At 36.5% G+C, this 14,388-nt stretch overlaps 1 protein-coding gene and 1 long non-coding RNA gene across 5 annotated transcripts in view; one reads left to right on the top strand and one right to left on the bottom strand.

Annotated features, from left to right (window-relative positions):
• Positions 1-14,388, bottom strand: part of SYT1 (synaptotagmin 1) — a 538,168-nt gene that overhangs the window by 199,326 nt on the left and 324,454 nt on the right. The window lies entirely within an intron of this gene.
• Positions 1-14,388, top strand: part of LOC309609796 — a 289,307-nt gene that overhangs the window by 137,303 nt on the left and 137,616 nt on the right. The window lies entirely within an intron of this gene.

Below are 14,388 nucleotides of genomic sequence, written 5' to 3'. Positions count from 1 at the left end.
ATACATAGATAATCAAATTTTATAATAGATTAGTTCTCTTTCCAAAGCTTTGAATTTTTCACTAGTAGCTACTAATACAATCCTAAGGGGTAGAATTAGACAGATAGGGGTTCAGGGCTTCTCTGTTCTTGAGTTTCTTCATTTGTAAAAGGAGAGTAATCATACCAAGTATGTAAGGTTTTAATCCATGCAAAGAATTTAGCACAATGTCTGGCATGCAAGTTTGTTCCTTCTATTGATTAATTGATCAATCAATGGATTGATCTATCCCTCCTTCCCTAATAGCATTTGGCAGCTCAGACTTTTCCAGATTGTGAAAAAATTTTATTTTTTCTAACTCAGGGTCACTTTCCAGAAGCTTTCCCTGATTTTCTGATTCTGTTTAGCTTTGGCTCTTGTCTCCCTGCAAAAATTTGGAGTACTGTTTGCACAACCTAGGTGAAGCTATTGATATTGATGATGCCTTAACTCATATTTCATGTGACTTAGCAAGACTAGAGTTACACACACACAAACACATACATATGCATAAAATATCTGTGTGTATTAAAAAATGAATTCATTCCTCTGCCATGAGAATCACCAGATGTGATTATCATTACTTATCTCCACAGGATAGTTGAGGATATTTGAGGAATTATGGTTTGCTGTGGGATTTAAAGGAAACGATTGTGCTAAATAGAATAGCTAAATACAGCAGTGTCATTATTAAATTAAAGGTATATTGTCTGTTTCAGCTCAATTTCTGTCATGTTCTGGAAGTGGGATATCATTGCTGGGATGAGCCTGACATCCGGCTGCTCCCTCCAAATGGCTACACAGTTGTTTATAGCTTTTGTGCACGGAGATGTTTGGGTCCTTTCTCTTGGGTTGTTAAATATTTTCATATTTCCCCAGTTTATTTTGGAATATATATAAAACATTTGTATATATAAGTTGAATGATCTAAATGGCTTTGGGAAAAATAAGGCTTTTATTAAACAGAGTTAACATTTAGAAAAGGCACTTGAAGCTTACGCAGTATTTTTGTTGTTGTTGTGAAGGAAGCAAAGAATGTTTCTATAATTTCCAGAAAGAATCCTCTTCAGACATAAGGTACAGCTTGCAAGATGTTTTATCAAAAAAGGTAAAACCTATAAACTTGGAACTTACTAGCCAATGATATTATCCCTACCATTTCTGATTGTTTTAAAAATCAAGAAAAGATTATGTACGAAATATATAGACAGTGCTTCTTTTACTTAATGTATACCACTGTGAAATTAAAAGTCTTTCACAAATTATAAAGATATAATGGGCAATTAAGGATCTAATATACTGTCAAAGAAAGACCAATTGCTGAATTTATTTTCATTCCTTTATATTTTGAGAGATAGTGTTTGTAAATAACAAAACTAAGAACAGTTACATGGCTCTCGAAAATGCATATTTAGGGAAATAAGATGCTTATCAAGAAGCATCACTTTGCAGGTGGAAAAACTAGCTTATTATTCAGTCCTGACTAATGTGATGACTTCATACTCTCTTATGTACTTTAGTGCAGGTGGCATTGTTTGTTTATTTAGTAAAAAAATTTATGTTCTACTCAAGTCTTGATAAAAAAACAGCCAACAGCTATTGAGGACATGCTAAGTGGCTGAGATATATGAAATCACAGAATTCTCACACCATTCCCATGAGATAAGTATAATTAGCACCCACTTTACAGGTGAGGAGACTAAGGCATACAGAAGTTATGCAATTGGTTCAAAGATAGATAGCAGTAATTAGTGGAGTTGAGGTTTGAACCTAGGTGTCCTAGCTACTAGTATAAGGGACTTGTATGCTATGAGACTAAAATCTAATAAAATAGTGGTTTTTTTGAAGAAGTTTTGGACTATGACCCTTAGTAAGAAGTACATTGTGTATTGTGCTCCAGTATACACACTCTCCCCCTATATGTTAAATATGGAACACACTTCACATAAAGAAACTTGCCCTTACTATGTGTGAAATATTCTGATACATTCCATTCTATTCTGTTCTGTTTTAGTAAAAAATTCTAGTTATATTTATTAGTTTCACAAATAAATATTGGTTTGCGACCTAGAGTTTGGAAAATCACTATGCTAAGGGACCTGTTAAGATACAATAACATTAAATGAGGCTAAGAAAAACTAAAGATGCCATTTATTAAGAACCTACTATGTGCCAAAATGCTGGCATTGATATTTAAGTATAATATCCTCAATTCTCATTACAACCCTGAAAAGTAACTTATCATATTTTACAGGGAAAAAAATGGTTGTGGAGAGGTTAAGTGATTTGTTCTACACAGATTTAGCCTGATCCAAAGTTCCTTCCACTAGTCTATTCCAGTAATAACATTTAAGTATTATGAAACAATTAAATCAGTACTGGAAAGGTATTTATGATTTTCTTTTGAATTGGTTTACCAGTAAATAGAAAACACAAGTCATCTTACTAATAGGAAAGAGACTGCTTAATTTTGAGGTATAGTCATTGAGTTCGTTAAAGTGGAATTTAACATCTTGAATATGCCAAGAGAAATATTATTGAATAGAAAAATAAATTCCTGCCTAGAAGAAGGTTGGGTACAAAGGACACAAGCAAGCAATTCTAAAAGAAAGAAATGCAAATCCCTCCTACCAAAAAAAAAAAAAGTGTTTAATTTAACAAATAGTCAAAAAACTGAAAGTTAATATATATTAATTGTAAATGAGGATAAATATAGATGCGAAGGTGAGGATACAAAAACTTGGCAATAGGTAAAGACCATAGTTTTGAAAAATACTTTATAGAGGCCAAAGTAAGAGAACATGTTAAAAGCTGTAGAAGCACTCATTCTTTTTGTAGGAATTCACAGTAAAGAATTCATTTAATATAAGGATGTTTGTCGTAACTTATTTATAGTATTAGAAGACCAGAAACTACCTAACAGAGAGACTTAAATTATGGTAATCCATAAAATAATGTTATTAGAATTATCTTAAAGATAAATATTTACAAACCTGGAAATACATTAGAGTATTAGATGAAAATGCAAATTATGAAACATTATATAAAGTATGTCCAATTTCTCTAGATAAGATCTTTTGTATAAAAGAGGTTGGAAAGATACACTTAAAAATGTCAACCTTGTGATAGGATACTCACTGTTTTTTCCCGTATGTTTACATTGTCAGTATATTATAAACCTGAAATATTTTAAATTACACAGAAGAAAAAGCCTTTAAAACTGTTTTGCTCTTGAGAAAACTATACCTTGCAGACAGAGATTTATTTCTTAATGCCAGATTAAAAAAAAAAACTTTACAATGTAATGTAAAAAGCTAAACTGCAAGAAAGAAGGATTCAGCTACGTATTTAGCAAATATAATATGCAAAATGGCCACTGGTTAAAATAGAATGTAGAAGAAATTTTAAGGTATCATAAAGGTTAATACATTTGTGGTATAAAATGAGGAAAATCAGGATTTTTTGTTGCCATGACAACTTCCCTCTGTCCCTTACATTTATTCTACTTAGGAGGACTTTAATTATGTCTATCTCTAGGTCCATAAATTGATATGGATTTCTTGGATTTTATAGTGAGATAGTCTATCATACTGCATAAACATAATGATTTTTGTTGAAAGAACTATTTCCATCTCTATTTAAGTATTGTACTTTATCATAATAGCGTGCAAAATTAAAGAGCAAACAGGAGAAGAAGGTCAAAGAAATATTGAAGAATATATTATTACTAAGAAAAAGTCTTTGAATGCAGAAATGCCCCAAACTGAAAGTAATTCTTGCAGAAATTATTACAGAGTCCAGGAGATATCACAGAATGTGTTATAAAGTATTTTTTTGAGATGAAGGGCAGAATGTAGTCATTTTATTCCATCCGAATTTCCCTTGACCTTCTGTAAGTGTTTGTGAAAACCCTAAGAAGATGCCCTGTGCATCCTTCCCTCCCTTTCAGGAATGAGGCCCTCAGTCTCAGGGCCCGCTGACAGCTCACAGCTGAGGAGTCTCTCCTAAAGAATCACCCTTGGGTAAAGGGAACTGCTTTGTCCAAGGTTAAACCCACTTCCCCAGGGACAGCCCACACGCAATGACGAGGATGCTGGTGTAAAGGCACGTCCCCCTGCCTTAATTTGGTTCATCTCTGAAGAGCCCTGTAGGATCAGCTGAAGACTGTGGTAACTGCATCTTGCCTAAACCTTGCTTCCTCCACTCCCTTACATGGAAAGCAGTCCCCAGTAAGCTACCTCTGACTCAGAGCAGCTTCCCTGGGAATCCCACCTATGACACCCACTCCGAAAGATTTTGGGAGAGAAAAAAAAAAAACACTGTCAAAAGTTTCATTTAAATTCTTTCCAAACCCAAGGATCCTTAGGCAGTTAGTGAACTCTAGCAGCATGATCAAAATCCTCCATGAGTTTGCAAATGTTGGAATGTCAGGCTTGAGGTGTAGCGTCTCTTGGGTTTAGATAGTTTCTCTTGCTGGAAGTAGGAGGACAGCCAGAGGTTGTACGGCCCCTGTCATGGCAGGAGAAAGCTGACTTTCGGTGTTAGTCCCAGTAAAATGGAGAGATGAAAGGTTGTTTATCAGACCTTGGAGCAAATGGAAGCATAGCACGCAGCCTACCTTTATGAAACCATAAAACATACAGGCTCCTGAGCCCTGTATCTGCAATCTGTTGATTCAAAATAGATCTAGGTAGCTCCAGATTTTACCCCTTTATCTCATCACAAAAGTCTCCTAAAGAGGTGCAGGGAGAATTCTGCTTAAGAGTATGGTTCTCAGCCAGTATCTCTAATAGATGCCTTTGCAAATCAAATACAAATGGGGCTGCTTAGCTTTACTTTGAAAAAAGAATCAACATTCTTCCCCAGTCCTACAAATATCACAGTACAAACACTGAAGGGGTGTAGAGGTTATTATGCTGAAGGTGTCTTTGGAAAAATGTGAGGAGGCAGGAATACTGAACACTCACCAGCTGCATCTCCTAAGAATCCCTTAGGAGATATTGAATGACTGGGGTATGGCTGACGTACAAAAACTGTACATATTTAATGTGTACAACTTGATGAGTTTGGAAATAAGTAAACGCCCATGGAAACCATCACCATGATCTCCCTTTCCTGGCCCCATAGAAGGTGCTGTTATGTGCTCTCTGTCCCTTCTTCCAAGCCTGTCTCTCTGCAGCCTCCTACAGCTATGTTGGTTTTCCTTCTCCTATCTTTCTGCCCCCTCTCTCTCTCTGTCTCTCCTCTCCAATCGACATCCTCCTGCTCTCCTTAGTTTTGTCTTTTCTTTCTTTCTTAGTTTCTTTTCTTCCTCCGAAGGGGAGAACCATACTTATTTACTGCTATGTCTTACTTATCATGTACTGGGTACTTGATGCATGTTATGTGTGTCTCCTAAGTCCTGTGCCTTGTGTGGAGTCAGCGAAAAGGAGAGTAAGATGCCAATTCACACCACTGAGACAGCCTCTGAGTTTCTCCTGGCTCCCTCTTCCTGCCATTATGAAAACTCAAACAGACCCCAGGATGGCATCTCTTGACACCAATAGTGGTAAATTACAACTCTCAGTTACCTTCCTGACATAGACAACTGGAAACACTACTCTGATCGCCAGGGAGCAGATGGGAAAGCATGTATAAGAAGTAAACTGTAGGACCAGGAATTAGGAAATCTGGGTCCAAAAGGAGTAAGCAGAGGGGGGTACATATGTTAGGGCTCAAAAGAGCAGAATAGCAACATTTGTATTAAAAACCAGAGGTCAAACTTTTAAATGGTCAGCTACTCCTACTAGACATTGGAATTGACTACCAACTTCTGGTTTTCATATGTTCAATGTGAATTATTTCCTATCTTTATCTTACACAATTTAGTTTTCCAGGTTGTCCAGTGTTTACCCCCTTCCATTCCTGTCTCCCCAAGACAAGCAAAAGCAGTTCCTCAAGACTTCTCTTCCTTAAAGGTGGAAGGACACTGGCAATAATAAGAATTCAGTTATTTTCTTGTCTTACTCTAATTTTCATTGTTTAAAAAAATAATAATGTACTTTGGCAAAAGTGTCATTATTACTAGGGTTGATTTCCAAGCTGGCCCAATTTGTTCAAAATCTTTGTATCTATTAAAAAATTTTTTTAACTTTTTTTTCTGAGGAGATATCTGACTGTGGATCCTGTAGATGGTGGTGGGAGATGTACTTAAGATGTGAATGCCCACCCATAGCCCCTTTCCACTGAAATTGTCCTGCTTACAGACTCTAACGATGGAAAAGAGTCCATGTAGGTTGCATGATCACCCCCCAAGAGCCATGCGCACAGCAGATGTAAGGAGGTATGAGTACCTGATTCAAGGGCACCTCACTTAGATGCTGGCCTGAGGCCAGTGACACTGTTTAGCATGAAAAGGTGAGTGAGGCCAATAAGATTCTCTCCTTCAGGAATTTACGCTATGAAATACCCTAAAGAAACTGAAGCATAGAGAAGAGAAGAACCATGCTCATTGTCACAGAGTTAATAAGTGGGGGGACCAGGGCTCCAAATGCAGCTGATCCCAGGGCTCAAATCTGTGACCACCAAGCAGCCGCATCCCTCTGGCTGTCCTGCTTCCTTTGGCTTGGTTTTCAGTTCTGAGTTTCAGGACGTAGTATCTTGCAAATACTAATATTGATAGTAATCTGAGTATCTGTACCTTGTAATCAGGAAAGCATGATTAGAAGTAAAACCTACTGTGTGGGTTCACTAGGCTTAGTTGTTCCTGGAATATCTGAATTTATAGCCAGAGGTGGTGAATTCTGTTACTAAGTCTGCTCTGCATTCATAACTGGGTATGTGTGTGAAGTGAAAGAACCAGTGATGTAGAACGATGTGGGACCCCTATTGTGTAGGTTTAGAAAAATGCCATGGTGACTCATTGATAGTGGAGAGATTAAAACATTCAACTGTGAATACATTTTTTTTCCCACGTTACAATTTTCCCCTATGTTTTTACACCTCTGAAATGAGGATTTATTTGCCTTATAATCTATGACATCTCACTATCACTGTCAGCCAGGCTTGTGCACACTCAACTGTCTTCTTATTCCTATTGATATCCCAGTAACAAATCATTTAAAGGCCATTTGAGGAAGGGATCTGAATCCTGGCTGTGTCTGAAGCTTTCTACTGTAAGCTTATACACTCAAAGCTAGCAGAATGGGAGTCAAACAGCTTGGAAGGTTTTAGAAGCACTAATGGAACAATATTTAAAGAGATGCTTTATCGAACACTGTTGATGGCACAAAGGAAAATGGTGTGTAAGAAAAGATGGGCATCATCAACTATGAATTGAAGACAGATTTAGAAATCTTTGCAAGTTATTAACCCATCTCTTTTATTTTCCTCATTTGTATGCACAAAAATGACACAAAATAAAATCTGTCTAAAGAAGTCAATGACCTTTTAATAAGTACAAAACAAAAATTCAAGTGATATGAAACCATTTTTGGACATAGTTTAATGTGCAGCATTTTTTCTTAGTGGTATATAAAATCATGCTGCATCCTGTAATTAATGGTTTCTTAGAGTACATGAAATAGAGATTTCCTAAAGAATGAAGAGAAAGCATGAGCATTGTTTACAAATAATGTATTATAAAGTAATAGACTGTATAAAATTTTAAACAAACTGAGTTTCTCATTCCCAGAAGATCAATCACCACAATTACATTTAGCAATTATAGTCAACATAAATTTCAGAAGAACTAGCTAAAGTAAAAATGAATCCCTGAGCCAAATGAAAACTATATTCATTGCTAGATTATTTCCCCCCTTAGGCCTATAATATAGAGAATAAAAGAATGGAAACAAAACATATCCAAGTCAAAACCCAAGTACTGAAATACTGTGATAATGAGACAGAAAAGCAAGAGTTCTTAGACAAATTGAAAATTTCCCACCTATAATAGGGAAAGAAATCTTGGAAATTGGGATATCAGAGATGTTTCTAAAAGCATTTAATAATAAATTCACAAATTTAACATTGTTTCTCTAGTAATCCATTTATTGTACACCCATTTCTCTACTAATGCAGTTTCAAAAACTGTAATTTATTTTCAAAGCACCACTCAATATTGGAGAACTTTTATAGCTTTAAAGGGCCTCCCAAGATTTTGGTAAGATGACAGGGTGATGATCAAGAAAGGATTGCAAAAGAGCTTTTTCAGATGCATTATAAAGACTGCAAGTGCGTTTTGTAGCATTTTAAAAATGATACAGTAAGTGTCAAAGTCTCCCTTTTTTATTTTTTGATAAAAATGGTAGATATGAAAACCTAGAGATGGAATGGAAATCTTACATAGATCAGTTTAGTATAGTTTTCATCAGCAGTGTCATTGTGTACGATATTAGTTGAAGTTACCTCTTCTGTACAGTTTTGTTCTTTTGTACAGCAAGATAAAGCTAGATGCTTTCGGCAGTTTTGGAAGTGGTACAGGTTAGCTGGATCAAGCAAATTGACTCTCAAAATGTTTTTATAGCAACAACAGAATAATCATTTGGAATTCCCATTCTCCATTGCTTTGCTGAAACCCAGCTCTGAACTCTTGCTGTTTCTGAGCTACAGGCACTTGAGAGAAAATGTAAGCTTGCGACTCAAAGCCCTCTTTTATCAAACGGTGTGCAAACTATCATTGTTTTGTCACACAGGGAAGCAAAACTTTAAAATCAGTCTATACACCGTTCAGATTGTGGTAAATATGATGGAAATTTCTGCAGTCTCCAGTTAAAAACAGTAAATTAATAAATAAAATAAGAGCTTGAAACGTAGAAGCTCATTTAATGATCACAAAATAAACCCATGAGTCAGGCAGTACTATCTGTCTATCATAGATAAGGAAAGTTACCAAAGGTTGCACAGCTAATAAGTGCTGGAGAGAGGATTTGAATTGAAACAAGCTAGCTCCAGGGCCCGTGGAATTCTGCCTCATTAATAAATGAATAAATACAGATGCATACAGATGGTTAAAATCCAATGTGATATATGCTCTAGTAGAAATGATTATGAAAGACTGAACTGAGAGAACACACCAGGTAGAAAACCACCGGGATTTAAATATCTGAGTGTAGTTGGGCCTGAAGGCTAAGTTTACACGCTAAATATATCAGATATGAAGTATAAAAAGTGATTTGGCTTATTCTTCCTGAATTCAACCTTCTATTGTGTGCTAATGAACTAATTTGGGGACAGGAGACTTGAATGAACAACATATACAACTTACAAAATAATAATAAACAAGATTGTAGGTCAGTTGCTTACCTAACAGCTATTCCTTCCTTCTGATTTCAGATAAGCCATATTTTTAGATACGCATTTTTAGATAAGCAACTACTACTCCTTATCCCCCACTCATGGGTAAATTTTATTAGTCTATATGTCAATCCTGGTAATCCCATACTTCTTCCCAATGGTTGGTTTGAGCAATGCCATGTGATCCAGTTTGGGCCTGTTGTGGTATAAGAGGAAGTCTGCCGGCTGATGTCTGGGAAAGTTTTTCTAACTCTTGTAAATACATACATAGGAAGTGATTTCTCTTCTGCTGGTTGGTGTTATATTTGTGTGTGGCAGCTAGAACTGCTTGTAAGTGTGTTGTGATCATGAGAGAACGCAGTGAAGGAGAGGCTGATGTTTTACGGATAAAGGAGCTGAAAGTTGGGAGTAATCATGGACCCTGAAGATGGTTTGAGCTGTTGTACTGTTTAACCATACGACCACCATACCTGGGAACTTCTTGCAATGGGACATAAGTGTTTCTTATGGTTTAATCCATTTTGTGTTGCATTTGGTGTTGCCTGCAGTCAAAAGCTAGCATACACAAATACTTTATAATATGATCTCCACAATAACAAAAATAAAATTTTTTCTATCGGCTTATTTTCTACTATGCTATGCCTAGCATAGTAGTAGAAAAGGGTATTGGCTGCTTGCTAATACCCTTTACCTGTGTGCGCATTTGACCCCTAGTTTTTTATGCTCAATAAGTCTGTGAGACACTCATTACATTTTCTCCCTGTATCTTCCCTACATCCTATGAATTATGGTGAAGATCATTGCCCAGCATCCTAAAGTGCTAGATTAATACAAATTGAATTTATTCAGAATACCAGAAAATTGGCTTTGTGATTGGTTCTATCTAATTCAGAAGATTTAAAAGGTTTAGGTAAGGTTCTAATTTTGTACATTGTATTCAAATTGAATGCTCTACTTTTTAATGTGTCCATAATTAATCAAATTGTGTGAGTGAGGGGACATTATACAACTGTGCCTCCATCCACTTTGGAAGTAAATCAGGGGGAGCCAAACACTTGGAAAGGATATTTGAGAGGCAGGTACCCTATTATGTCTATTACATGGCACACTCTCCAAGCATTTCTTAGTGGATTCCTTTTCTTTGGCTTCTCCTCCTTATCTCACATTTAAGCATCACTGTGAAAAATATGACTTTGATAAAAATCAGTATCTGTAGCCTTTATTTTTTTTTAACTTACGTTTGGCCAACAATTGGACTTAATGCCATTTCCATCTGAGTGGCTCAGTGATAAGACAGATGAATATATAGCAGTTTACATTTTAGGTCTTCAAAGAAAGAGTTCAGCGTAATAGTTGGCATCGAGAAGCACGATCTATAAATACCCTCTCATTTGCATAATAAACAGGCATTCTGGCTTAATGACAGCAAAATATGGAGTCAAATTGCCTTTTCATTGTAGATTTAGTAATTACAGACACTATAATTGCATCAAAATAAAGTCATTCTGTAGGGAGTCTTCTTATCTCTTTAGGCTTTTTTCCAAACATATGAATAATTTGATATTATGACATATTGAAAGAAAACTGAAAAGTGATCTAAAGTACTTGTCCTGAATGGCCCATCTTCCTCTTTGAAAGTTGTTGGATGACCTTTAACCTCAGAATGCCATATTACCACAATTTTTTAATATTCTTAAGTAGAAAGCATCTCTACCTTACTGTGAAACAACAGGTACAGGGAAGATCTGCAACTTGACCCATTGTGTAGCTCAAGATCATTGATGGTTAGGACTACATGTTTTATTTCATCAATCTGGTTATACACGATGATGCATTTACTGGGAGAAAATGTTGATATTTAGCCAAACTATTTTTTCTTCCATGCCATTAACATGCAACTGCTTTTCCTTAAAACAGGTAATAGCAGTAGCCGAATGTCAATTAATATCCAACTGACTAAGGAGACGTTTCAGAGTGAGGACACTCTCTTACAGATTCATCACTGAATATCATATTACAGATAAACTAACACTTTTACTAAGATAAAAGTACACTGATAGCATGAATAAAATATGAGTGTTGATTTCAATCAACTAAAAGTCACCTTGTATTCTAGAAGGTGAAATATAGAATCAAATAGGAGATATGACTTAATATCATTCCACTTGTTTACCGAAGATTTTGATTTTAGAAATCACTCAGGGGCTTTGGCAATCAACGACAAAATCAGTGAGAAAGAACAGCAACCAAAAAAACCCCGAACCAAAAGGACCGTGTGAAAGTTCTGTGCCTAACAAAGAAAGAAAAGGTAGGAATGCCAGCAAAGCACCACTAAAATTAACGGAGTAAAATTATAAAATCAAACTGAAATATGAGAAGGATTTCTACAACAGCAACTTCAAATCACAGAATTATCAGGGCTAGAGGCAGAAAGAACAGGCAAAATATAGTTCTACGAGAAACTTTAAAGCTACACAGGTGAAAGTAATAACAACATACCTAAAGGAAAAATAATTCATAATGAAATGTAGGAATTAGGGTGTTAAAAAAAAAAAAAAAGAGATAAAATCCATCAAGGGAAGAGGAGACTTTCACAAGGTAAGTGGTACTGTTAAGGACCTTGTGAGCACACATGAGCTCTAGGATGGCCAGTTTGAGAGGGATCTCAGTTCTGACTCTTGCCTTTTTTAGCTATAAAAAACAAGAGCACATTACTTGCATCCTGAGCCAGTGTTTCCTCACCTGTTACAAAGGGTAATAGTATACAACTTATATATTTATTATGAAATTAGATAAAATGTGAATAAGCACATTGCAGGCACTCAGTGGTAGTTGATAACAATTGTTTTAATGCAGTGTTGATGATGATGATGATCATCATCATCATCATCTTGTTCCTGTAGCAAATATTGATATATCCCTATTACAGAGCTAGATGCAAGGAACTTCTCCTGCTCTGATTCATGAAGTTAACATAGTATTATTTGCATGTAGATTTCTCTGCTAGGAAAGAATGTACAGGTAAGAGATGCCTAGATGTCTAGTCCCTAAACAAATATTGGCATTCTAGTTTATACATTAGTCTCTTGTGAATTGGTTAGTGTGAGTCATACTGAAAGATAACTTTCAAAATCATTTTCTAAGTCTATCACTTTGAAGGCCAGATCCTGGAATATGGCCAAATTTTTCTGTTTACCTCTCTACCCTCTGCTCCCATAGTGACATCAATTAGACTCAGAAAGAAATGAAAAATTTTTTTTCTGTTTCTCGATGGAGGTTGTTCCCCTTTCTCTATGGAGTAGGCTCTAAATATATATTTCAGATTTATCAAATTTTCAATAAAAGGGCAGCTGCTACCAAAGGAATTTTTCAGGATTCTGTCAAACTAGTTAAAATTTCTGAAGCTCTGTGGCCCTGGCAAGGCGTTATAGGACACTGAGAGGTAGGCACCCATTTAGAAGCCCCAATTTCCAAGTCGTACATATATGGGAATCACCCTTTCCTAGCACTAGCAATTCCAATACAGCTGTAAGAACATTAGCCCGAAAACCATGAGGCTTCTAGAGGCCCTGCTGCTTCAGAAATTAAAAGTTTTGAGAATCAGAAAGAGCCAGGATCGGATCTAAGGATGACTTCATGGAATAATGGCTGGTCCATGTGGTAATGCTCTGGTTCCAAAATACATTTCCTTGATTTTTTTATCTTTTCAATATTTGTATAGGTAGCTGTTTCACCAATTGGATATTTGCCTGACATTAAAAAAATTCCCTTCAATAACTGGAAATACGACATAGGTGTGGGGGGGCAGGTTCTGTTATTAAGTTAGGTATACTGGGCCAAAGCATATCTAGACCAGTTATGTGCTAGATGAGAGCATAGGCTCTGAAGCCAGAATGTCTGTGTTTGAACCTTGTGTTGATTAGTATTAGTGACTGCTATGGATTTCTCCTAAACTGGGCAAGTCTCTTTTCCTGTTAGCCTCTCCTCTGAATGGAGGGGTTGAACGGGAGCTCAGTGCACCTGGTTGGAGTGTACCGACGAGCAGGCTTGTCTTACAGATGCCTGGGCAGCAGGTAGGCTAGGAGTGACCTCGGTTATCAAGGTGACGAAGGCATTTCTCTGGGAGTGGACCATGTTTTATTTCTGACAGAAGGGCTATTCCTGTTCTTCTTAATATCCTTTTGAGATTCAGAGTACCTTGCTCTGCTTCTGTTTTGGTCCTAAACCCTTCCCAGACTTCTCCCCACATTACTCAGCATGCATTCCGAGTGGCCTTATTTACCTCTGTATAAACTAGAGTCGGTTGCCCAGCTGTGAGCCGGCAATTCTCCATTAATAAATTACTCCATTGCAATTACTCTCTAGGCAAAAGTGCTGGATCAATTTGATAAAATATCTAGGGCCGGCTGGGGAAAATGGTTCCTCTCTCTGGACTGTATTTTCATCAAGTACTTCCGGATTACAGTTTTCTCAGATCTGGTGTCCTGATCGATTACTAGGAAATGCTTTCTATCCTTTGGAAGTGTCTCAATTTCTGATTTGTTAAGGTACTCTCATGTTGCCCAGAGTTTTATGTACTTCACCCCTTTCTTTTCATATCTTTTCTACCATTTCAATAGCTTTTGGAAGGAAGCATAAATAATCTCTGTGGTTAATAAACCACCAGGAACAGAAATCCTGTCTATACTTCTGATGAAAACACACCCCCTTTCCTTCAATATGTAAAAAGACTCCTCTACTTTATGTTGGAAAAGGGAAAAAATGAGGACTTTAATGTATTTTTATTACATTTCTAGAATTATGTCATCATTATCTGCTTATGTATGTATTTTTCCTACCAGCCTCTGAGCCCCTTGAGTTTTGGGATAGGGTCTTATTCATATTTGTATTTGCAATATTCAGCACAAAGTCTCAATCCCTACCCCAGTATGGTAGAAATTTGATTGTTTTTAGGATATATACGTATAACATTTTTATAAATAGATACTTCATTTTCCTGGTATGAGGGAGTGAAACATATAAACTTAGGTAAAGTTAGGTGAATTTGCCCACCATTCTTCATTTTTCTCTGGTGTCACGAGTAGGCTCTGGATGCAT

Source organism: Balaenoptera borealis (genome assembly GCF_965194805.1).
Source record: "Balaenoptera borealis genome assembly, chromosome: 13".
NCBI lineage: Eukaryota > Metazoa > Chordata > Mammalia > Artiodactyla > Balaenopteridae > Balaenoptera > Balaenoptera borealis.
This window is presented reverse-complemented; position numbering and strand designations above follow the sequence as displayed.